The sequence below is a fragment of the Podarcis gaigeae genome (genome assembly GCF_964106915.1).
Source record: "Podarcis gaigeae genome assembly, chromosome: 4".
In the NCBI taxonomy this organism is placed as follows: domain Eukaryota; kingdom Metazoa; phylum Chordata; class Lepidosauria; order Squamata; family Lacertidae; genus Podarcis; species Podarcis gaigeae.
The window spans coordinates 716587-743343 of record NC_139677.1 but is presented as its reverse complement, the minus strand read 5'-3'; the positions used below and the strand labels follow the sequence as shown (position 1 = coordinate 743343).

The 26757-nt window shown below is 39.6% G+C and overlaps 1 long non-coding RNA gene across 1 annotated transcript; it reads left to right on the top strand.

Moving 5' to 3' along the window:
• The first annotated feature begins 10061 nt into the window (after positions 1–10061).
• LOC310844131 lies at positions 10062–12349 on the top strand. The gene is made up of 2 exons (XR_014563969.1): positions 10062–10142; positions 10233–12349. It is a non-coding gene; the product is annotated as an uncharacterized lncRNA (long non-coding RNA).
• Positions 12350–26757: the final 14408 nt, after the last annotated feature.

The following is a 26757-nucleotide window of genomic DNA, read 5'->3' as shown; positions in this document are numbered from 1 at the left end:
AGGCCTATCAGTTTCCTTGCTTCTGCTTTGTCATTTTTGGAAGCCTTGGCAACCATTTTTGGGCCTGCTAGTGCTTGTGCTAGTGCTTGGCCTGTGCCTGAGGGAGATTCTTTAGAAGGTAGTGAAATCCACGAATCTAAGGTCCCTTTTAGCAATCCAGGCTTCCTAAAGCTCATCACCTAACAGGGGGAATTATTTTTTAAGTGCTTACTCATCATTGTCTCAGTTTGTGCTGGTTATTGTTCTCAGGAAGAAGCTCAGCGGCAATTTAAGTAACCATCTTGGTTGATGATGTCACCATCCCCCCCCCCCCCGTCTTCAGTTCATATTGAGAGGGGAAGAACTGGTGGTTATATAGGTCGTTTTAGGAACACCACCAACAAAGCAAAGCAACACAAAACTTCGATCAATCATCTATTTCAATAAGTTTACTCCAGTACACAGGTTTATTGGTTATGTGTTCCTGGTGTGGAATAGAGGGGGAAAGTTATCTTGCCTTTTTGTTTAACGTGAAATTCACGATGTCATTAAGTTTTTTGTCTCCTCTACTGTGGAGTGCAGCATTTCAAAAAAAACAAACCCTGAACAATGTTTTCATTTTAAGGACATGTAATAAATAGAATTATTACAATTTCTGAAAACCTCAAGAAAGAATAATTGGCTAGATGCATCCAGCTGACTGTCCTGAGGCTCTTTAAAAATCAAAGAAAAGACTCTGTAGGATTTGCATTCCTGGCACTGCCTATGTGTTAGTGATTGGTTATGTAGCTAATAAATTGAGAGATTGGAAATAGGAAGAGGGAATATAATTGTAGAATAGTGGGTAGACATGGCAGACAACACAGCGATGTCTCCAAAGCAGCTCTTTATTTTGTAAGCTGGAACAGCAAACTGAACAGCAAACAGCTCAGCCGGCCTGCTTTTATAGGCAGCCGGCTGTCAACATTGTAGCAACAACAACCCAGAGTTTCCCGCCTAAAATAACTGACGTGGACCTGAGTGAAAACTATCTACAGACCTGAGTGAAAACTATCTACAGTATCCCCCTGCTGGCCCAGGGGGAACTTCACTAAATAACAATAATGGAAGTTACTGAAGACAGTGTTGAGGTAAAAGAAAATAGATGCACAGTCCTTTGGATACCAGAATAGACTATTTTAAAATGCTTCACAAAGCAACTTATTCCTGAAATGCATTCTATAGAGAGAGATATAAACCAGCATTTAGGAAATACTCGTGTGAAGGGATTTTCCAGGCTTCCTGCAGGATTTTTTCCTGCAGTCGGGTGACAAAGTAAATAGGCAAAATAAATATACTAGTAGCACAGAAAAGGTCATAATTTATTGTAGATCTGATTACTAAGCAGCAACAAGGTCTGGGGAGATCTGGACACTGAGAAACTGGTATTTCCCAGTAGATCTGCAGTCCAGCATCTATAGACAGACCTGGCATCTAAACAATGCCTTCCACTGCCATTGAAATCCCCAATTCTTTCCTGGGCTCTCTTCACCCTCTGCAGCTCTTAATTGTACAACTGCTACAGTCAATTTTACAGCCCCCACTGTATGTTTAGATCTCACCCCCTGCCAAAAATACCCCAAACACATCAGGACAACAGCACTTCAAGGTTGTCTCCAGCAACTCCCTCCACTCAGCAAACTAGGTACAACAACAGTGGGTTACTTTGCATAACTCACACTTTCTCAGCTACGGTCCAATGGACTTTATATGCCTTCGCCCAGTAGTTTTTAAAATATTTTTTAAAAAACTCAAATGGAAGATAACTTTTTTTGGTGGGGGGGTATGAAGTTAGATCTAAGAAAGGTCTCTGCTGCTACATTTTGCTTCTGGGTAGATGGACAACTGCCCAATCATAGCTGCACTAAAATCCTGCATACGTATGTGACAGTGATTATTTTCCTAGCGGGCAGGAATTGCCTTCTCCCTAAGGAAAGACCAAACTAATATTGCAGATATTAATATTGGACATATTGAAGTGACTAGATACATGAAAACTTACTCCTTTTGGAAATGAAGCATTGTCCAGACCCATAAGACATTCAAAAACTTTACTTACAGAACTTTCTTCATAACAGAACAGGAACACCAAATGATACATCCAAACAGTTCCATAACATATGACATAGGCTCAGCATCTTGCAAAATATGAAACAATTCCAACAGTCCTAGAAGCAGAGGTCTGTCTCTCCCAACTGCCTGCATTCCAACCTCCACTGGCCTTAGGGAATGCAGATCCTGGAGAGTCGTTTACATCCTTCCTCTCACAGTCTGAGAACAAAGATGTCCAGCAACCACCCTTCCGAAACCTTAACATCTACACAGGAGCGACTTGAGAACAATAAGTTTTCAACTCAGATCAGCTCAGAGAGCACTTCTTTAGCTTTAAGCTTTTAGCCTTTTCTACATTTAGGCATTTCCCATTTCAGTGTGAATTGAATAATTATACTTAACAACTAAAAGGCTAAGCAATGGGTTTTCACTTGAACCTTTTATTTCTTTAAATTGGATGTCTTTTCCTAGATGTCAGTCTTTGCTATGCCTTCGTACAATAGTGAAATCATTGAAAGGTAGGAGTGGTCTAGGACAACAGGGCCCATAATTCTGTTTTTTATATAGCGTTCTGCAATAGCTAGAGAATTTTTAAAAAATGAAAGCTGAGGTTCCATTTGCCTCTTGGCTTAGCAGTAGTTTCCAGTAACTCTTTCAAAGGCCACCCCATTTTACATTAATCTGATCTCACAAATCTGCTTTTCATGGTTCAAAATTTGAGCTGCTTTTTTTGGGGGGGGGGGGGTATTTTTTTAGTAAAACTACCAGTACAGTTATTATCTAGAATGCATAACACTTGTACAGAGTATACATAATTTTGATCTCAGTCCAACTATCTGAATCCTGCAAAGTAGTTACTGGTTTTATTTTTACACTTTCTGGCTATTTCCTTTACAAGATCAGTCATGCCCCCCTCACTTAAAAAAAAAACCTCACCAGCACCCTTCCTTGAAATGGCAAGTATACTACAGAGGCATACTGTAATGTTTAAGATTCAATGCACATGTTTCTCTCTCTCCCCCCGTCAGAATGTGCTGTTCTTTATTTCACACTGGGAGAAACAAAAAAGCATAGCAACATAACCTGCTATGAACTTCAATCTTTCACTTGCTGTGTTTGTTACCTTTTTGGTGGGAGGTCACCTGACTCCAATGCCCAAAGCCTTGCTCTGTATTTTGTGAGCAGCCATCAGTTTTATGATATGGCAACAGTGCTATATCCTGTGTTTTTAAATGAGTCCTTGCGGGAAAATTGTATAATCTTATCAAAATGGCCTAAGAGCTGCTTAATGCTATTCTGGTCAGTGTGCTGTCATTCTACTGGCACTTTCTGTTGCTTGCTCTACTTTGTGGAGCCCTGTGTCACACACATTGTCTCCAGGCTGTCAGACTTTCAGTATAAATCCCTGTCTGGGTTGTATAATAAACCTACAAAATGCTGTTGTTGAAGCTTCCTGCTCTTCATTTGGATAATTTCATTGATTTTGCTTGAGTTACTCACTTTTGCTTAGAAGTGTTGTCCTTCTTGTCTGAATATAGATGTGGAAAAGGTTATTCTGAGATCATCAGTATTCTGAGAATTCAGCAGAAATTATCTTGTCTAAAACATCTACAGCCTTAGTGAGGCATCTAATCATAAGCCTGCATTTTTTTATCAAAGCTTATATGTTTGATCAGGGCTTGTATTTTAAAATGAGCTTAAAGATTTTCAAATGTTTCATGCCAGGCAGAAGACCAGCTGCCTAGAGAACCTTGGCAATGTTTATTCTCCTGGACAAGGGGGCCCCCTGATTTATAGCAGAAAACAATTCTCAAAGTCGTAAAAAGGGAATTACAGGCTGAGAGCAGGACACTGACCTTGCATGTTACAGAGTACAATTAAGCTGTAAGAGTGGTCAAAATTAAGAGTGGGTAAATAGTAAAATAACACCATGTGCTTCCCATTAAAAATGAGCCATATCTTCTTCCCAAGGTTAAAAAGGCCAAGAGCAAATGGAAAAGAAAGCAACTGGCTGGAAGGGGAGTGTAAACAGAAGAAGAGGCTTTTTTCCCCTCTTTTATTTTGAGGCTGTAAACTGTTCCTTTTCACTTTGAGAAGGTTTATTCTTTTAAAAGGCTACCTATGATAATGTATGAAATATATTAGCTTAAATGTAATTATGCAAAGGATCTAGAAAGAAAGAAATGTTAAATTCTTATTTCATAGAGTCATATTGCAATAGGAGACCAGAGGGGCAAATGAGCCCAGCCTCCTGCCAGACAGGAGACGCCATCAAGCACTCCTGATATATGGTTGTCAGGCCTTTTGTTTAGAGACCTCCAAATGAAGGAGATCTTTCAATGATGATGTGAACTCAAGATCCTTGAAGATAAAAAGTTAAGATTAACCATCTGTTTTGGAAGGCAATAGGGCAAGGAGGGCAAGAGGTGAGCTGGTAATTAAGATTCCTTGTTGAGACACATGTAAGATATATTACTACTTATTTGTCATTTATAGATATAAGAATATATAGCTTTTTGTGTCCCATAAAAGGACAAAAGGAAATGGGTGTATCTTTTGTGATTGGTTCTAGCAAACAGCCAATAGGAATTTCAACCAGGCTGATTGGATAGAGGCAGCCACAGGAGGAGCAAGGGGGCTGGATTAAGGAAATATAAGTGCTGGCCAGAATGGCAGGAGGCCAGGCCAGAGCTTGGTAACCATATACCACTGTGCCTCTCATTTATTTGTCTGACAAATAAATTACTATTTTATTTTCTCTATTGCTGCGTTGAATATTTCATTCCAGCTAAGCGTTAACCACAAGCAGGGTGCTACATTAGGTCCTCAAAGCAGAGGAATCCCACTGACATAAGAACATGCATTTTCATATGGCTACTGATAGTCTCTAGGACAGTTTTATCTGGCTGGCCCCAAGGACTTGCAATATTTTAATCAAGATGTGATAGACAGGATGTGATAGACAGACAGAGAAGAGGTAGGCAAGGAGGATGAATAGAATAGTGCAATAAACCCAACAAACCCAACCCTGAAGCCATATGTCTGTTGTGGGCAGAGGTGCCAAGAGGATTTGGTCAAGCAGGCGAGACACTTGCACAAGCTTCTCCTTGCTTGGATCTTCATCAAGGAAGAATTGAGTCCTGTCAGGAAAAAAGGCAGAGTTGATATAGTTGATATAGCCATCTATCTATTGATATTTCTCTATATCTACTTAGTACTAAAGAAAGTCAAGGCATCTAAAAATTCAAGGTATCTAAAGAAATTCAAGATATCTAATGGTAAAGAACATGAGAAAAGAACAAGAATTGTGACCTTGCAGACTGCCAGGTGCCCAAGAGGCATGATCATTTTGCCAAGAATAAATATCTGAGTGGAAGACAAGAAAGAGGAAACAGCAAAATGCCACCTGGTTCCTACACTCTAAAATATTTAAATTTTAATTAAGGAAAAAAGCCTTCTCCAATAAGCCAAATAATTATGGCGGGCATAAATAAGTTGGCATCAGAGGAAATGTATTTCTAAGGCCCTGCATTTTCTGGTAGTAATAAAAAAGAAAGAAAGAGAAAAATGAAGGTGGCTGAAAGCAAAGAATCATTATGAGACTATTGCCTCCCCGGGGTTGTCAAAATCCCAGCCTGTAAAAAGAAACATTTTTAGCATTTCCTAAAACGTCCAATGCCAAATTAAATTTGGGGGGAGGGTGTGGTTAATGGTGTCAACACATAAACTCATAAACTGCTGCTAAGAAGAACCACTGATAGCATTCCTTTATTAAGAGGATTAAGTGTTTACAATAAATGAGATCTATTATTTATTTCTGTTTTCAGTGTGTAGCCTGTTTAGCCCAATAACTTCACGGGGAAAGTCAACATGCCGAACTGGGAAGGAGGCAGAGTGGCAGAGAGCAGACTTTGTAAATCAACAGGCTCAGATTAAGGAAGCAATCCTTTAGGGCTGGGACTGGGGAGGGGAGGTGGGCTAGATCCTAAACTCATTCCTAAACCCAGCCAGCAGCAGCCCTGCTGTTGAATGGAGTTTGGATTTGGTGCAACTTTATTCTGATTTACTTTACACTAACTTCAAATATTTGAGAAGTTAGCAGCAAACCCTCCAACATTCCTCAGATGAAAATGGGGACATTTCTCACTCCCTGCCTCCAACTAACCCTCCTTTACCCCCCATTTTTTGTTGCCTGTCCCCCACCACAAAACATTTCCTCCACCACTACATCATTGGGACACCCCTTAATCCAGATTTTACTTAATTTTATTCTAGATTTACAAAAAGAAAAGCACACACCAGTAAATAAATTTTAGAAAGGGGCAAGATTAGACACAGTCTGACAAAGCACTTTTTAAATAATAAAAAAACCAATTTTCCTTGCCCTCTGCTCACCTTCCCATTTCTTTTCACCCAAAGCAGCCGTGCCCTCTGCCTGCCCCTCAAGGCCAGCCTGGCACATGGGGCTGGGCCTCGGCCACAGCAGCCCCTTGTCAAACTCCAGCAGCCACAGAGAGGCCACGGGATGCTCCCTTCGCAGCTGCTGTCACTCAGGACAAGTCACAGCTCATCCCGCTCCCTGAGCTCAGCAGCAGCACTGGCGGGGGAAAGAGGAACTTTCTGGCTTTCATAATTCTGGGACTGTCCCTGGAAAATTGGGGTACTTGGAGGAAATTTGTTGAAATACTACTAAACTTGTGCTTCCGGTTTTCATACTTCTACAACATTTCCCCATTTCTGATCTCAGACACCTTTCCATTCTGTTACCATTTCAGGTGTGAACAGAAGATCAAGCATGTAACCATGAGCTAACTTTCATCTTGTGTTTGCCCAGCTTATCGAACCACCAAAGCTTCTCACAGGACAGAGTTACCATGTTTTAGCAAGAGGCATTATTTTGAACCTCACTGAACTTCTTTTCAGAAATTCAATAATTCTCCAGGAGTGATAATAACTCCTGAAAATCAAACTAATTTGTAAATGCAATTTGTAAATAAAAGCCAAACTAATTTGTAAATGCAAAATATTTTTGGACTTTTGCACATGTAGAAGATTGATTATTAGTTCATGAAGGCTCTAAGAGACCGTACACATTTTTGTTTGTCCTGTTATTTCAAGTCTTGGGCCTAAGAGGGTTTTGGGGGTTTTTTGTCCCACTGCTTTCTCTCAGGGAAATCCATTGTTTACTGCTTAATCAGAATAAACATAAATCCGCAGAAAACCTGATTGACATTTGTTCTGATTCAGCGGTTAACATGTTTTTACGGGGAAAGTGTTGGAACAAAAAAAGCCCTTCTCAGGCATGTTACTTGAAATCATGGGGCAACCAGACATATGTGTGGGCCCCAAGTCTCCTTGCATGCCTGTCTCACAGTTATTGAATTCAGCCAATTTTAGACAGAAATTTTAAACAGCTAATGCAGAAAAAAAATAATTGCTGGAACATTGCTGAGATAAGACTTGAGAACGTGGCCAGGATCTTCACCAGTGTGACATGTGACGCTGCACTGCCCCCACACTGTGGCGGGAGTCTAGGCGGCCTGTCCGCAACCCAGCCCCACCCGGAAGTGAAGCCGATTTTTGGGAGCACTTGCAGTTGACTGTTAACATGACTTTAACCTTGTATTATAATTCCAGAAGATCTGTGTTTCCTTCCCATGATATCCTGTATCATGGGTAACGAACTGAATGTAGTCAGATCCTTACTCTTCAAGTGCCGAAACTTAGAGCTACAGTATATTCAGAAGTACAAATGAACATTTCTTGACTTCTAGTCTCCAATGTAATTAGCACCACTGATTATTTTCATGAGGGACTCTCTGTTCTTGTCAAAATCTTTACCATAACAACTTCTGAATTATAATACAGCTGTAACTGCCTGTACTGCCGTGTTCAGTGGAGGAAGAAATGCAGAAGGAACATCTCAAAAATGAAATTAATTAAACTGGCTAATGTTCTCAAAGTTCTCTGTAGATGAAAAGCTCTACAGTAGTTTCAAATTATGATAATTAAATCACCAAAACGCTGTACTTGAGATTTTACTCAGTGAACCTCACAATAACTGTATAAGATGGGTCAGTAATTGATGAGGAAGCTAAGCATGAGAAAAGGGCTTATTTAGGACTCCTTAGAATAATAGCCGTTATGCATGCAGGCACTGTAAGCGGAAGCCAGGCTGCATGCATGACTTTGCAGGTCCCAGCCTTCATGCCTCCTGAAACTCAGGAACTTCATCTGCATAACAAAAGGCAGAGAGGATTCTAAAACCCTTCAATGGATTTGCTGGTAGCTGGCAGACAGCCAATCCCTGCTGCGATAGGGCCAGTGTTGTGATTCGCCAGTCACAGCATAAGGTGACCTATCACAGGCAGGGAGGTGTGTTGCCTGGGCTGCCTTAAGATGTTTATATCCTGGGCTGAGTGCCCCTGTTTGCCATTATTGTTCTTTGTGTTCCTGTGTAGCACCCTGCTTGTGGTTAACGCTTAGCTGGAATGAAATATTCAACGCAGCAATAGAGAAATTAAAATAGTAATTTATTTGTCAGACAAATAAATGAGAGGCACAGTGGTATATGGTTACCAAGCTCTGGCCTGGCCTCCTGCCATTCTGGCCAGCACTTATATTTCCTTAATCCAGCCCCCTTGCTCCTCCTGTGGCTGCCTCTGTCCAATCAGCCTGGTTGAAATTCCTATTGGCTGTTTGCTAGAACCAATCACAAAAGATACACCCATTTCCCTTCCCTTTTATGGGAAACAAAAAGCTATATATTCTTCTATCTATAAATGACAAATAAGTAGTCATATATCTCAACAAGGAACCTTAATTACCAGCTCACCTCTTGCCCTCCTTGCCCTATTGCCCTCCAAAACAGATGGTTAATCTTAATTTTTTATCTTAAACAGATGTCAAGGATCTTGAGTTCACATAATCACTGAAAGATCTCCTTCTTTTGGAGGTCTTTAAACAAAGGCCTGACAACCATATGTGTGCTCTAATGATGTTTCCTGCTTGGCAGGGGGGCTGGGCTGATGGCTGACTTAATTTCAGGATAGTTACAACTCTTACAACTATATGAAATAAGAATCTAGGATAAGGATTTAACATTTCTTAGTTTCTAAATCCTTTGCATAATTACATTTAAGCCAATATATTTCATACATTATCATAAATAACCTTTTAGAAGAATAAACCTTCTCAAAGTAAAAAAGGAAGGAACAGTTTCCAGCCTCAAAATAAGATAGGAAGAAACCTATCTTCTCCAGCCAAGCCAGTTGCTTTTCCATTGCTCTTGACCTTTTAACCTTAGGAAAATATGGCTCAAGTTTAATGGGAGGCACATGGTTTTATTTTACTATTTATCAACTCTTAATTTATGTTTTCTCAGCCTTTTTTATATTCTGTAATATGTAGGGTCAGTGTAACCTTGGCTCTCAGCCTGTAATTCCCTTTTTACGACTTTGAAAATTGTTTTCTGCTATAAATCAGGGGGCCCCCTTGTCCAGGAGGATAAACATCTTGCCAAGGTTTTTTAGGCAGCTGGTCTTCTGCCTGGCATAACATTTGAAAATCTTTAAGCTCATTTTAAAATGCAGGCCCTGATCAAAAATATAAGCTTTGATAAAAATGCAGGCTTATGATTAGATGCCTCACCTGATGTTACAATAAATCCACTGATGTTACAATAAATCCATTTTGAGCTGAAATCTGGTCTTGGGTCATGCCTGAACCCACCTACACTTCAAAAACCTTCGACCTTTTTCAAAAATAAGACCCACCTTTAGTCCCAATCAACAACACGGCATCCACTTTTCACTGTTTGCTGTGTGTTCTCCCTTTCTAGACTGAGCAAAGGAAGCAACATGGCTGCTATGTCTTTAGAAGGAGATCTTAGTCTGTCAGGTGCAGCTCAAATGGCAGAGGTAGGAAAAATGTGAAATTCCCATACTCTGGTTTCACCTCAGATCGTATAAATCTTTCGCCTTTTGAAAAATGTGAAATTCCCTACTGAAATTCCCGGTTCAATAGAGTCTCTCTCCATCTCTTAAAACAGGGAGGGAAGGAGGAACTTGCAAGTCTCCAGATGTTCGTCTTCAACTCCAACTCCCATCAGCCCCAGCAAGCATAGCAAATGGTCTGGAACTGGAGTCTAGTAACATCTGGAGGACCACAGGATCATGCTTATTGTCACAATAATTTGGTGCTGGTGCAACTATTGAAATGCACCTTAGTTCATGGTGAAAGATCAATGCTGACTGAGATACCCGTTAAGAACTGATTGCTCAGGTGAGATCAAGGCTCATGGCTCACATTCTTAGCCACAACTAAACCATCCCTGAAATACTGGCAGCCGTAGGGAAAGCTCAGCTTGCCATGTGATGCCCCTTACTGCTCTCTTTCTTCAGATGTATTACACTGTTTCTTTCATGTAGTTCTTTATGGGTTAGTGCTGTTATTCTACATCCTGTGTTCGGTTTCCTATCAGATTTGTTCATCGATGCTAGTAGGCCTAAAATGAATACACTGACCCAGACTGCATTGTTCCATTCCAACAGACACCTCAGATTCCTAATCCCAAACTCTCTCTCACACACGTTTTCTTCCACTTCAAACAATGAGGAAGAAAGTACCATCATTCTAAACTTTATGGATTTTGTGCTACTCAGTCGAGACAAAAGCAATTCTTGTTATAACAGTAATACGCACCCTTCTCTTTCATATCTATATTGAGATATTCCCCAGCAGGGAAAACACATCGAATTGTGAGCTACAGTAATGTCCAACCTTATTCCATCTTTTCGATAGCCTAGCAATTCATCCATTCCCCCCAGGAAATTGTACAGTTGTAAACAGGATACAACTATCCTGAATGCTGTAAGAAGAAATCATAAATTTAAAATAAAGCTGCCTTCAGTTTTTTTAGAGACATGTACTCACAGAAGAACAGTGTGAAGTTGAAATCTCTGTTTGAAGGTGGGAAATGCAGGCTTCACATAGAGAATTTAAAATATTTGCTAGCAGCATTCAAATGTTCCTGTTGGATTTGAATAATAATGCTGTAGCCCAAAGAGTTGGTGGCACTTACAGAAAAGAAAGTTTACAGTTCATATTCAGTACTCCTCACAGATTTGTAGTGCAATAAATTCCCTTTAAAGTAGAAAACATTGTGTTTTCTATACGCCTGAGTAAATGTGATTAGACAAATTCACTCTCATTAACAGATGACTAAACTGAAGTTCTAGATAATGACTTTGCTTCCGCTCTGAACATTCAGTCATAACCTTTACAACAGAGCTGGAGACAAGCATAGCAATTGTCATTCATTTCCTCGGGCATAATGCTAAACACAGAACACAGAAATGGGTCTTGGAGAAGTTTGAGAAATTAGGTTTAATAGTGTAACTGTAATGGATGCTGATTAAGGATAGAAATGGGGTGGTCAGGTATTTTTAAATGCAGTTCCCAAGGGAGAGGAAATTTGGGAAGGCTTCAGGTGAATATTTGTAGGTTCTCAAATACTATTTAATGTAATACTTCTCCTTCCCTTCCTATCTGAAGCAAAGGGCAAAAGCAGGGACACAGGCCTCGTTCACTCTCCCATGGACACTGAACCTCTGCAAGGGGGAACCTGAGGTGTTCAGGGAGGCTCCGTGCACAATTTATAACCTTGATCTTCCTGGGTGCAGACTCAGGAGACTACTCAGGTTGAAGTCTCCTTGGTGCAGATGTGCAAGGCTGAAGCTCCACCATGTGGACGACTTTGCCCTCACTCTCCCCCTAATGCCATGGTCATCAGAGGTGGTGGCAGAATGACTGTGATTTATAGCAAAATGGGACATTTTTTCTAGAAGAGAGCTATAGTCTCTTGACACCTAAAACAGAATAGCAGCAGCATGTTTCCAAAGCAACTGGAACACTTTAAAAACAAGGTGGTGTGCTTTATTGAAATTTAAAAAATTATAACAAACAAATGTATGAAAAGTAAAAATGATAGTACAAAAAGATAACAATATTCGCTAATTCATATCACCGTACATTCTTCTAACAGATCCTATGACTTCCCGCCACCCCACCATGTATTTATAGCTTTATTTATATCTGATACACTATTAATCTCTATTTTCTTTTAAATAATATTTGTTAATATTATATTCTCTTATATTTGTTCATCATTACACAGAAGATATTCAAATGCTGCCACTGATGTCATATCGCTACAATAATCTTCTAAATATTTTTTATACACGTCTCATTTTCGAATAAAGGTCTGTATTACCTCTCAGCTTTCCTGTCATTTTTGCCAATTCGGTGTACTCCAACAGCTTACTTTCCCACTCTAGCTTTGTTGGGATTTCCTCTCCCTTCCAATTCATTGCAATATAATATATATACTGTATATATTTAAAAACAAGGTGGTGTGTTATCACTTGCTTTGGATTAATCTCAGTGCTTTCAATTGTGTTTCTCCAGAGTAAGCAGCCTCCTAATGGGCAAAATCAAAACAGGAATGCATACAAAGTTTCTTGAAACAATGCAAAGCTACTTATTTCCTTTGCTGAAAAGTTTATCTTTACCAGTTCCGTAAAGGCACAGAAAAAAGACACATATATTCATCTTAAATAATGCAGTAGAAACAAAAGAATAAATGTAATGAATTGTCAGGCATAAAAAATCTTTTAACATTTTCTTTTCAAGTTTCAAATCTTTATTGTTTTGGAGTGCCTGTAATAAAGTCTTCGGGGCTGATGCAATTCTGTCAGTTTATGTTTCTGATGAAAGAAGCACCTCCCCCCCCCCCTCCAAATATAACTTTGGACTAAAAAAAACCTCATTCCTAATCTAGTGAGAAGTAAAGTTGGCTAAACACCATAATACAAATGTCAAATGAATAATCCAATGAAAAGGTGGCTCCTTTCCAGGAATAGTGTGTTGAAACAAATAGTGTCTGATTAGAAGAGGAAAGCAGGCCAATATGTTCTTTTTCTCACCTAAAAATGTTATGTTAACGTATAATGTCGTTATCACTAACTTTAGCTTAATGTTATAGAATTAGCTTTCCCATTCAACATGAGACTCATAGAATCATATAGCTGGAAGGGACCCAAGGCTCATCTAGTGCAACCCCCTGCAATTCAGGAATCCTGCCCACAGTCGTCTCCAGGGGGGTTTGAACCCCCAGCTTTCTGGTTAACAGCCAGACATACTGATCCATTGTGCCACAATAACAACATCCCCTAAGGCAGATATGGAGTAGAGAAGGGTGAACTCATCCAAACTCACCTCACTCCAATTATTCCAATTAAACTTTTTATTGCACTAGCCATAGGCCATGGTATCATTCAGAAAGTGAACAAAAAGAAAAAACAAGAAAACAACAACAATAACCATAAAAATAATCAGGCACAGACATACAATAAAACCACGGTCACGGCTACTAAAATTATTTGCTGCATTAAATAGAATAGAATAGCAGAAGATTCTCAGATAAGATGTGCCAAATTAAATATCAGAATCCCCTTTGCAGTTGACCACTATTTTGTCTAGTTCCTTCCTCCTGATCTTCTTAGCTGCCAGCACATAGAGTGCTACTTTATAAGTAATAAAGTCATCGGTGTCATTCAGCAGCCATTTCACCCTTTCCACCCTATTCAAATGTGTTCCACTCGTAAACAGGGGTTTTATAAATCGGTCTCTTGGGTCTATGTATAACGGGCACTGCAATAAATGCACAGGTCCTCAACGCAAGGTTGTCCACACAGATAGAGTCTCTCTTCGTAATGTACTTTGCTGTACCACCCATCGAACACTGCTGAGGGCATCAATTGGAATCGTAGTTCTGTAAAAGCGATTCTTAGTACGGCAAGTGGAAGCTTTGTCAGGTATCTGGCTCGGGCATGCTCCATTTTGCTAAGTGGGAACCATGGTGAGTTCTTAGTAGAAGCAATCATGGTTAGATCCCTTTCTGCATCGAACCTAAAGAGACAGTCTCTTAAGTGCCTTTTATTTATCTTCATGGTCAGCTGAAGATCTTGTAATTGATATTGGGACAAGAGGTTTTGGATGCCAGTCTGTATAAGACATAGCGGGAAATCTCTCCTCCAAAAGAGATTGAAGTCTTTTCACATAATTTAGGCACAGGTAAGACGTGGGTGGTGCTGTTGGTTAAACCACAGAGCCTAGGACTTGCTGATCAGAAGGTCAGTGGTTCGAATCCCCGTGACGGGGTGAGCTCCCGTTGCTCAGTCCCTGCTCCTGCCAACCTAGCAGTTCGAAAAGATGTCAAAGTAGATAAATAGGTACCGCTCTGGTGGGAAAGTAAACGGCGTTTCCATGCGCTGCTCTGGTTCACCAGAAGAGGCTTAGTCATGCTGGCCACATGACCCGGAAGCTGTCTGCGGACAAACACTGGCTTCCTCGGCCTATAGAGCAAGATGAGCGCCGCAACCCCAAAGTCGGTCACGACTGGACATAATGATAAGGGGTCCCTTTACCTTTTAAGACGTGGGTGGCACTGTGGGTTAAACCACAGAGCCTAGAACCTGCCGATCAGAAGGTCAGCAGTTCGAATCCCCATGACGGGGTGAGCTCCCGTTGCTCGGTCCCTGCTCCTGCCAACCTAGGAGTTTGAAAGCACGTCAAAATGCAAGTAGATAAATAGGTACAGCTCCAACGGGAAGGTAAACGGTGTTTCCGTGCGCTTCTCTGGGTCACCAGAAGCAGCTTAGTCATGCCAGCCACATGACCCAGATGCCGGCTCCCTCGGCCTATAAAGCAAGATGAGCGCCACAACCCCAGAGTCAGCCACGACTGGACCTAATAGTCAGGGGCCCCTTTACCTTTTACCTTTTAATTCAATTCTAGCCTTTGTTGTCATGTCAGCTTCAGCATGAAGAAGAGCAGCTGTGGTCCCAACCTCACTCATTACTCAAGGTCTTCTCCAAAAAATCCAGCTCAAGGACATCTGCTCCACAATGACAGTCTCCAAAAGATCCCCCTCCTTCTCTTACATCATCAATGGCAGGAAATGCAAAACAGAAAAGAGAACCAGGGCATCTTGTCCCCATCTTGTCACTCTGGCTGCTAAGAGTGCATCTGACATGCTCCTGCAGGAGCCCTGGGAGAACTACATCTTTCATAGCCTCTAACGATCCAGTGTCCTGTTGGTTAAGAATCTGCTTTCAGCCACAGTCACTGAGAGGATCCCATAGAATTTTCCAACGTACATATTATCTTTCCACTCATCCTTGTGGGTATTTTGATTTTCCTTATTACAAATTCAGCTAGTATCTTGAGAGTTAATATCAAAGAGTTGATATCAAACAGTTGTTGCAAACCAGCTAGCTAAGTGCAGAGCCATTAAGAAACAATGGAGTGCTGTTAGGGGCCACTGGCAATGCAAAAGAAGTGTCCTTCCCCCAGATCTGAGGAGTGGCCAGATGCATGAGAATTGCCAGGTTGCCAAGGTGGGTCATGATGTCAAAGGAAAATTTGTCCTTTTTGAAAAGATAAGAGTGTGTGCTGGGAAGGAGAACAAATGCTAGACCAGGAACCATGACTGACTGCTGCCTTGAACCCAAGCTTGCTGAAAATGTTTTAGCTGAGATTCCTGCATTGCAGGGGTTGGGCTAGATGACCCTTGGGTTCTAGTCCAACTCTACAGTTCTATGATTCTATGATCTCCTGACTAAACTTTTGTTTGCTCAAGAGCCTCAAAAGAATGTTAGATTACATGTTTAAAAGAAATAACATCTTGTCTGGCTTGTACTCATCATCTCAGTGTAATTTTAAATTTTGATGCCTCTTTCAGAACAATGCCCTTTATTTCTGGAGCTCTTCTGGAGCTCTTTATCCTATTTTATTAATTTCACAGAGGAGAGGAGGAAGCTACAGTCTTTCTAGGCATCCAAGGAAGTAGTGTTGACTATGATGAGATGGGATGTCAGTGTCTGCAACACTTGAAGAAAAACTCTTAATGGAAGGAAATCTTTATCCTATTTCCACATTTAGGCATTCTGTGTGGATGGCTTTTAAGGGCACTTACCTTGGTTGAGACATTATGAATCAAGGATCATAGTCAAACACAGAACATATAAATTTGCTGGAAAACAAGTTTTGTTGTTTGAATGAATAAGCAAGGAACAAAAGCAAATAGCTGACAGCAGATGATTCTCCTTCTAGGATCCTCCACAGCAGTCATGATTGCTTGCTCACTTACCAAGGAGTTCTTAAATATTTATTTATTATCTATGGGATCATGTCTACCTGGGATTTATCTAATGTTATCCACACAAAAATCCTTTGAGATACAGGTATTGTCATCTGTCAGAGACATAATGCCTTATTTCCTCATATGGTCTTATTCTAAGTTTACCTTGATCTTCCATTATCAAATCTCTATAGGTTGCCCATTCCTTATTCATGTTTAGTTTGTTCATGGCATTGGGCTTCTAGAGGTGAGAGCCACCATGGTGTCCTTGGCTCCAGTCTCGTTTTGTACTTACTCCAGACTTTAAATAACACTTTCTAATTAGGTGGCTATTGAAGTCTTTATGGACTTTGAACTTATCATATGCAAGGTAGGCATGTCCACTCCTTGAAACATGTTTCCCTAGATATTATGGAAATTGGTCAAAAGAGATGGAGCATTTTGGGAAGGACATTCATTTTAATTATGGAAACTCTTCCTCCTATTGATAAATTTAATCTGCTCCAAATTTCAAAATCCTTTTTTATTTATTTCCAAACCTTATTATAATTATTTTCAAATAAATTGATATTTCTCATGGTTAATTCTATACCTAAATATTTTGCCCTTTTCAAACTTTGCAATTTTGTCTTTTCCTGTAGATCTTTTTGTTACTGCTCTTGCATGTTTTTCACCATTAACTTTGTCTTAGTCATATTCATCTTAAATCCTGATACACAGCCGAATTCTAGAATTTTCTCTATTGCTTTTGGGACACTTGTTTCTGGTTCTTCAGTTGTTAAAATTATGTCATCCGCAAACGCCTTGATTTTAGATATCTTTTCCCCTAGTGTAATCATTTTTATTTCATCTTCATTTCTTAATTCTGAATTTAAAATTTCAAGAGTTAAAATGAATAATAAGGGCAAAAGTGGACAACCCTGCCTGGTGCCCTTCTCAATTTTTATAATATTGGTCTTGTTGTTTACTATTAAACTGGCTTGTTCTTTATATATTGCTTTGACACTCTACAGAATTTTTCTCCAAGATGATGGAGTTTTTTGCAGAAAGGCCCAAGGTAGGTTATCAAAGGCCTTTTCGGCCTCTATTAGCATAAATGCTACTTTTTTGCTAGGTCTTAATTCCAAATATTCAATCAAATCAATAACCACTCTAGTGTTTGTTTTCATATGTCTGTTTGGTAGAAAGCCCGATTGATCATAATTAATGGTATCTTTTGGTATTAATTTGAGACTGCTTGCCAGGATGCCCGCAAATAATTTATAATCGTTGTTTAATAGTGAGATGGGTCTGTAGGTACTTACTAGCTCTCTAGGTGTTCCTTGCTTATGAATTAATGCAATATCTGCTTCTTGGCATGACATTGGGATTTTACCTTCTTCAAATATTTTATTCATTAGATTTTTTAAAGGCAGGACTATGTTATCTTCCAATTTTTTATAGTGGATCGATGTTAGTCCATCTGGGCCAGGAGCTTTACCAGTTTTCAAAGTTGAAATTGCTTGGTGTAATTCCATTGCCGTAACTGGGGCATTTAACTGTTCTACTTTCTCTTTGCTTATTTTAGCTATTTTCCTCTTTGAGAGGTAATCTGCAATTTCTTGTTCTGTTTCTGACCCTCTTTTATATAGTTTTGTGAACTATTTAATGTTTTATTATGTTTTTTATATTTTGACTCAATTTTTTATCTTTAGGGGATTTTGCTAGTACTTTTTCTTGATTTTCTAATCCTGCTTTATTTATTTTATTTAGATTCCCTAATCTTTTTCTGTATTATATTTTGTTGAATATAGAATTCTCTTATATAGGCCATACTTGCATCCCGTATTACTCTGGGATATGTGTCTTGTGCCATGTTTATTTCAAAGAAGTCTTTTAATGTTTGTTGAGCATTTTGTAAAATCTTCTCATCATTTATTAGTCTATCATTCATTTTCCACCATGCGTTTCTTTTTGTGTTTTACCTCATTTCCATAATAATTGGATTGTGGTCTGATATCATTTTAGGTGAGATTTCTATTTTTTTTAATTGAAGGAATGAGATTATGTGAAATCAATATCGCATCAATTCAACTTGCCGATTTGTTAGTATCAGAATAATACGTATACTGTTTGTCATTTGCGTGCTTATCTCTCCATATATCTTTTAGATTTAAATCATCTACCATCTGGCAGAATGTTGTCGGAAGTTTCCCAGTTTTAACTGGGGAATCTTTCTCAGTCCTATCCAAGTTTGACGAAATAACCCCATTTAGCTCTCCCATGATTATCATATTCTCATTATTGTATTGTATTGTATTGTATTGTATTGTATTGTACTGTACAGTGGTGCCTCGCAAGACGAAATTAATTCGTTCCGCGAGTTTTTTCGTCTAGCGAATTTTTCTTTTTTAAAAAAAAAAATATTTGTTTTCCAAACACATAATCAAAACAAACAATAAACAAACCAAAAACATGTATAATTTCATAATCTTATTTTCATACACCTTACTTCTCTGACTTCCCCATACCTCCCTTTTGCTGCATCCTTAATTTTACATTTCTTTAGCAACTTCTTCAATTTAGTTAATTATTTAATTCACTTTCATTACATTCCTTTTTCTTTAACTTATTAGTTACAGCTGCAATTCTCTGTTTCTTATTCCCTGACATCTAAGCCTCCTCCATTTTACAACAATTTTTAAGATATATCTTAAATTTCTTCCAATCTTCTTCCACTGTCTCTTTCCCCTGGTCGCGAATTCTGCCGGTCATCTCTGCCAATCCCATATAGTCAATCACCTTCGTCTGCCATTCTTCCAGAGTAGGTAGTTCTTGTGTCTTCCAATACTTTGCCAGGAGGATTCTTGCTGCTGTGGTAGCATACATAAAAAACGTCCTGTCCTTCCTTGACACCAACTGGCCGACCATGCCCAGGAGAAAAGCCTTAGGTTTCTTAGGAAAAGTCCACTTTAGGACTTTCTTAATTTCATTATAGATCATTTCCCAAAAGGCTTTAATCCTCGGGCAGGTCCACCAAAGGTGATAGAAAGTACCTTCAGTCTCATTACACTTCCAACATTTGTTATTGGGCAAATGGTAAATTTTTGCGAGCTTGGCTGGGGTCATGTACCACCTATAAATCATTTTCATTATGTTTTCTCTTAAGGTATTACATGCCGTAAATTTAACACCAGTGGTCCATAACTGTTCCCAGTCAGCAAACATGATGTCATGACCGATGTCTTGTGCCCATTTAATCATAGCTGATTTCACCGTTTCATCCTGTGTATTCCATTTCAACAGCAAATTATACATTCTTGACAAGTTCTTAGTATTGGGTTCTAGCAATTCTGTTTCTAGTTTTGACCTCTCCTTCTGGAAGCCTATTTTCCTGTCCTGTTTAAATACCTCATTTATCTGATGGTAATGCAACCAGTCTCGTACTTTAGACTTTAATTTCTCATAACTCTGTAATTTAACTTTTTCACCATCTTGTTCTAAAATTTCACAATATTTTGGCCATTTAGACTCCATATTAAGTTTTTTCACCTCTTTAGCTTCCATTGGTGACAGCCACCTGGGAGTTTTGCTTTCTAGCAAGTCTTTATACCGCATCCAGACATTATATAATGCTTTTCTAACAATATGGTTTTTAAAACCCTTATGTACTTTTACCTTGTCATACCATATATATGCATGCCAACCAAATCTATTATCGAACCCTTCCAAATCTAAAATGTCTGTATTCTCAAGAAGCAGCCAATCTTTCAACCAGCAAAAAGCTGCCGATTCATAGTAGAGTCTTAAGTCCGGCAGGGCAAACCCCCCTCTATCTTTTGCATCAGTTAAAATCTTAAATTTTATTCTGGGCTTTTTGCCCTGCCAGACAAATTTAGATATATCTTTCTGCCACTTCTTGAAACATTCCATCTTATCCAGAATCTGCAACGTTTGAAATAAAAACAACATTCTAGGCAACACATTCATCTTAATAACAGCAATTCGGCCTAACAAGGAAAGTCTCAACCTTGACCATATTTCTAGATCTTTCTTTACCTTTGTCCAACATTTATCATAATTGTCCTTAAATAAGTTCACATTCTTAGATGTTAATTTTACCCCCAGGTACTTCACTTTTTTCGTTATCACCAAACCTGTTTCACTCTGAAACTTCTCTTTTTCAGCCATTGTTAGATTTTTCTCCAACACTTTCGTTTTCTGTTTATTCAATTTAAATCCTGCCACTTGACCAAATATCTCAATTATTTCTAATACTCTTTTGGTACTAGTGTCTGGCTGTTGCAAAGTCAATACTAGGTCATCTGCAAATGCCCTTAGTTTGTAATGTCTAGCTCCGACCTGAACTCCTTTAACCAGCTGGTCCCTTCTAATCATGTTTAACAAAACCTCCAGGACTGATATAAAAAGTAAAGTGGATATTGGGCATCCTTGTCGTGTACCTTTTTCTATTGGTATTTCTTCCGTAACCACATTATTTACAATTAACTTTGCTTTTTGTTTAGAGTATATCGCACCTATACCGTTTTCAAAAGCTTGGCCTACCCCCATCCCTTGGAGATTTTTCTTCATAAAACTCCAACAAATATTATCAAAAGCTTTCTCCGCGTCTACAAAAATCAAAACAGCCTTCCTATTAATGTCCACTTCTAGCATTTCCAAAATATCTATGATGTTCCTCACATTATCTGACATATGTCTCCCTGGAAGAAAGCCAGTTTGGTCCTTTTGAATCTCCCCTATCAACACTCTCTTCAATCTTTTTGCCAAAATGTCTGCAAAAAATTTATAATCCACACTAAGTAGTGATATAGGGCGGTAGTTTCTAACCTGGTTCTTTTCATTCTCAGTTTTCGGTATAAGTGAAATGAAAGCTTCTTTCCACGATTCGGGTGCCTTTTTCCCCTCCAAAATTTCATTACACACTTCTTTCACTGGTTGTATTAGCCATTCCTTCAGCGCTTTATAGTATCTGGCGGTCAAACCATCTGGTCCTGGAGATTTTCCCAGTTGCATATTCTGAATGGCACCCTCTAAAAAATTTCTTGTTCGTTAACTGGCCCTTGTGCATATAATTTCCTGAAAAAGCTTTGAAAACAATTACTTCTCTCGTTTGGTTTGGAAATGATCTTTCCATCCACTTCTAAACTTGTCACAGTGTTCATTTTTTGCCTCTTTTTCAGTTGCCATGATAGAAGTTTCCCACATTTATCCGCCGATTCAAATGTCTTTTGTCTCATTTGCTTTATTTTCCATTCTATCTCTTGATTCCATATATTGCGTCTGATAGTACTTTATTTCTCTCAAGATCTCATGAGACTTTGGTTTAGACCTCAATTTCTTTTCACCTTCTTTCATTTTTTCCAAAAAAATTTCTTTCCTCTCATTTTGCTTTTTCCTCTTTATGGAATTCTGTTGTATTAGGAAACCTCGCATCACGGCCTTGCTTGCGTCCCAAATCATTCTTTTTTCCACTTCTGTTCTCAGATTTATCTCAAAGTAATCTTTCAATGTTTTTTGGGCCTTCTTATAAATCTCTTCATCTCTAAATAGGGTGTCATTCATTCTCCATCTAAAGGATCCAGTTGATATTAGTTTCATCTCCATCTTCACCGCGTTATGGTCGGAGCAAGTCTTTGGGCAGATTTCTACTTTTTTTATCCTTGGCGCCATACTGCTAGTTACCCAAATTTGGTCAATTCTTGTCCATGTCATTTTTGCTTCAGAGAAAAAAGTTCCCTCTCTCTCAAGAGGGTTCCTTGTTCTCCAAATGTCAATTAAGTCCATAGTTTCAGTCATCTCGAAGAAAGTCTTTGGTAGTCTCCCTTCCTTGGAAATTGCTTGTCTCTGTGCCTTATCCATGTTTGTGGAGACGACTCCGTTCATATCTCCCATCATTACTACTTTATAATCTAGATAGTCCATTAAAGTCTCATGCAACTTCTTAAAAAATTCAGCCTTCCCATCATTTTCGTTTTGCGAGGCACGCCCATAGGGAAATTCGTCTTGCGAAGCGACGCAAAAACCGAAAAACACTTTCGTCTAGCGAGTTTTTCGTCTTGCGAGGCATTCGTCTTGCGGGGCACCACTGTATTGTATAATAATAATAATAATAATTTTTTATTTATACCTCGCCCTCCCCAGCCAAGGCCAGGCTCAGGGTGGCTTACAAGCAATAATAAAAACAAGTTGAATGATTACAACTTAAAAACAAAATTAAAATACAACATTAAAATATTGAAAACATTAAAATATTAAAATGTAGCCTCATCGCAGGAGGAGAAGGAAAAGAAAAAAAAGAAAGAGAGGGAGGGAGGGAATCAAATTGGCTCCAAGCCAAAGGCCAGGCGGAACAACTCTGTCTTACAGGCCCTGCGGAAAGAAATCAGATCATGCAGGGCCCTGGTCTCATGAGGCAGAGCGTTCCACCAGGCTGGAGCCAGAGTTGAAAAGGCCCTGGCTCTGGTTGAAGCTAATCTAACTTCCTTACGGCCCAGGACCACTAGGGTGTTGCTATTTATGGACCTTGAGGCTCTCCGTGGGGCATACCGGGAGAGGCGGTCCCATAGGTATGAGGGTCCTAGGCCATGAAGGGCTTTAAAAGTCAAAAGCAACACCTTAAATCTGACCCTGTACTCCACTGGGAGCCAGTGCAGCTTGAAAAGCGCTGGTTGAATATGCTCCCATGGCAGAGACCCCGTGAGGAGCCTCGCTGCAGCATTCTGCACCCGCTGGAGTTTCTGGGACAGCTTCAAGGGCAGCCCCATGTAGAGCGAATTATAGTAGTCAAGCCTGGAGGTGACTGTTGCATGGATCACTGTGGCCAGGTCGGGGCAGGAAAGGTAAGAGACCAACTGCTTGATGCGGCATCAGTTTCTCCTGTAGTTTCTTAAAATACTTTGATTGTCTCCTATTCGGTACATACACTCCTACTATTAATAACTTCCCTTTAACTTTAATTAATCAAATTCCTAATGTTCTGCCCTCTTTATCTTTGAAGACTAATTCTGCTTCGTGTTTTGGATTCGTATAAATAACTATGCCTCTTTTTTTGAGGGGTCTGATGCTATGAATTCATTTCCCAATAGCTGACGCTATTGAGGTTGTAATCAGCTGTTGGCCCTTTTTGTTAGCCATTATGTCTATTTCCCTATATACACACAATGCAAAACTTTGGCCCAGTTTATTTACTTCCAATAGGTTCTTCTATATAAGTCAACAAATATCAGAATCTTGGTAGGAGGGATTTGCTGGGGGTTCAATTCATTTTCATTCAGTAGTTCATTTCATTCACCTTCAATAATTCTGAGTTTGAACAAGTACTATGTACAAATACTATATAATATTCTATTTCAGAGCATAAAGCATTAGCTTAATTCTTCATAACAGACAACTTTATACACTTCTTAATATCAAACAACTGTATACAATTCATTTAAATACTTTAAACAATCTAGTAATAATCAAATATCATGAATTCATTAGCTATCTAAGTTGATCATTTAAAATACATTTCCTTAAATCCTCTGCTTGGTGGGTAGTACACTATAGAATTACAATCAACCTATTAAGTGGATTCAAATGTATTACCTTAAACCTTAAATTGAAAGTTCCAAAATCTCTCATAGTCAACCAAAAAAAGGCCCTTCTATTATTTTGTCTATAGTTCCGTTTTAAACAGGCAGGACAATAGATTATTCAGCTTTTCTTTATAGTCATCGCCACTTTACCACCCTTTCTTCAGATCCTCATTGCTTTGCTTCTTCTATTGACGCTCTGTTCCCGCTATCTTTCGGAGCTCTGTGCTCTCCCTTGATTTCCTGTTCAACCTCCTTTTCCCTCTCCATCGCTGGCTTTTCTTTCTCCCATCTTTTTCTCCTTTTTCTCCCCCTTCTTTACCATTCACAATGCTCAGCTGGGTCTTTATAGCTCACTTGGGTTCCCTTGGGTTCTACTTACTATTTTAATTCTTTTGCCTTCTGCATGGCTTTGCTCAAAGTGATTCTCCATGAAGCCAAGTGGTAGGTTTGAGGGGAAGGAATCTAGCAATCCCCCCCCCACTCCCACTCACCGCCTTAGCGTTAAAAGGGATTTAGGTCAGTTCTTAAACTTTGCTGAACTGTTTTGCTCACTTCGACCTCAGTATTTCAGCTAATAATGCAGGAGACAAGAGGCAAAGCCTCACTTTTTACTTTGATGTAAAGCTCTTAAATAGAACGTGTTGCCGTGGATCTCCAGTAAGTAAATTTCTTTTTAACCTTTTGGCCAAGATTTCTTAATAGTAATTTGTAACCTCTGCATCTATGAACTTGGGGTTTTTTAGTTTAAGCCTCTTTTAGTCCGAGTTTTGTTTTATTTTATTTAAGATGCAGGATCCAGTGGCTCTTATAAATTGGAGAGTTCAACACTACTCACTTCAGTCCTTGGGGCATCTCGCTGTAAGGTTGGCATGATTTTTTAGTGCTGAGGTTCTCCAGACCTTCTCCCACTCTTGTGCTCAAAGCCCTAGAAACCGCTCTTTGTGCTGTTTGGTGCCCTTTTCGGTCTGAAGTCTCCTCTCAGACCTTTTTGGGAGAAGTCACTTTGCCCCGTGCTTCCCTTGCCTTGCTGCGATCGGGATGTGCTCAAGCCAGCAGGAGCACTTTTCCCTGACCTGACTGTGAGAGTGCTTTGCTGGAAGTCCAGTGTCTTATTTCTTATTTCTTTTAACATCTTTATTGCAAGTTCAAAAAGTACATGCTGTAACTATATGTGCACCAAACATGGTGAGATGCAAACAAAAAAAGAGAAAAAGAGAAAGAGAAACAGAACCTGTGCAGAAGGGGGGGGGAAGGGGGAAGGGTGGAAACCCAAAACTGTATATTTTACAAGGTTGTTATTATACAGTACTTCACCAGATCTTAACCTATTACAGTATTTGTAAAAATGGATTCCAAATACCATGGCAAGTCTGCGTTTATATGCAAGTTGTTCATATGTTGCAAGTTTGTATAAGTCTTCATTCCAATTGTAGAAGAGAGTCACACTTTTATTTTTCCAATTCATCAGTATCAGGTTTTTTTGCTGTGGTAAAGGCATGGTGAGTCCACTCATTCTCCTTTTGTAAGGTTCCATGTGCTGGGTATATAATCCAAGAGAATATTTTGCTCTGTAAATGTAAGGTTGTTCCATAGAGTTCTGTTGATGGTTTCAGTTACCTTCTGCCAAAAGTCTTTCATAGAATAATAGAATCATAGAGTTGGAAGAGACCACAAGGGCCATCGAGTCCAACCCCCTGCCAAGCAGGAAACACCATCAGAGCACTCCTGACATATGGTTGTCAAGCCTCTGCTTAAAGACCTCCAAAGAAGGAGACTCCACCACACTCCTTGGCAGCAAATTCCACTGTCGAACAGCTCTTACTGTCAGGAAGTTCTTCCTAATTTTTAGGTGGAATCTTCTTTCTTGTAGTTTGGATCCATTGCTCTGTGTCCGCTTCTCTGGAGCAGCAGAAAACAACCTTTCTCCCTCCTCTATGTGACATCCTTTTATATATTTGAACATGGCTATCATATCACCCCTTAACCTCCTCTTCTCCAGGCTAAACATGCCCAGCTCCCTTAGCCGTTCCTCATAAGGCATCGTTTCCAGGCCTTTGACCATTTTGGTTGCCCTCCTCTGGACATGTTCCAGTTTGTCAGTGTCCTTCTTGAACTGTGGTGCCCAGAACTGGACACAGTACTCCAGGTGAGGTCTGACCAGAGCAGAATACAGTGGCACTATTACTTCCCTTGATCTAGTTGCTATACTCCTGTTGATGCAGCCCAGAATTGCATTGGCTTTTTAGCTGCCGTGTCACACTGTTGGCTCATGTCAAGTTTGTGGTCAACCAAGACTCCTAGATCCTTTTCACATGTACTGCTCTCAAGCCAGGTATCACCCATCTTGTATTTGGCCCTCTCATTTTTTTGCCCAAGTGCAATACTTTACATTTCTCCCTGTTAAAATTCATCTTGTTTGTTTTGGGCCAGTTCTGTAATCTGTCAAGGTCGTTTTGAAGTGTGATCCTGTCCTCTGGGGTGTTAGCCACCCCTGCCAGTTTGGTGTCATCTGCAAATTTGATCAGGATGCCCTTGAGTCCATCATCCAAGTCGTTGATAAAGATGTTGAATAAGACCAGGCCCAAGACAGAACCCTGTGGCACCCCACTAGTCACTCTTCTCCAGGATGAAGAGGAACCATTGATGAGCACCCTTTGGGTTTGGTCAGTCAGCCAGTTACAAATCCACTGAGTGGTAGCATAGTCCATGACCCCAGTCAAGCTTGCAAAAATTTACCACTTGCCTGATAATAAATGTTGGAAATGTAAAGAGACTGAAGGCACATTCTTTCACCTTTGGTGGACATGCAAAATTTTTCTTGCTCTATTGATTGCAACCAGGCACAAGCTATCCCTCCATGTCCGCCTTTCAAGCAATGAGGACCACAAGATGGTAATGTTGGGA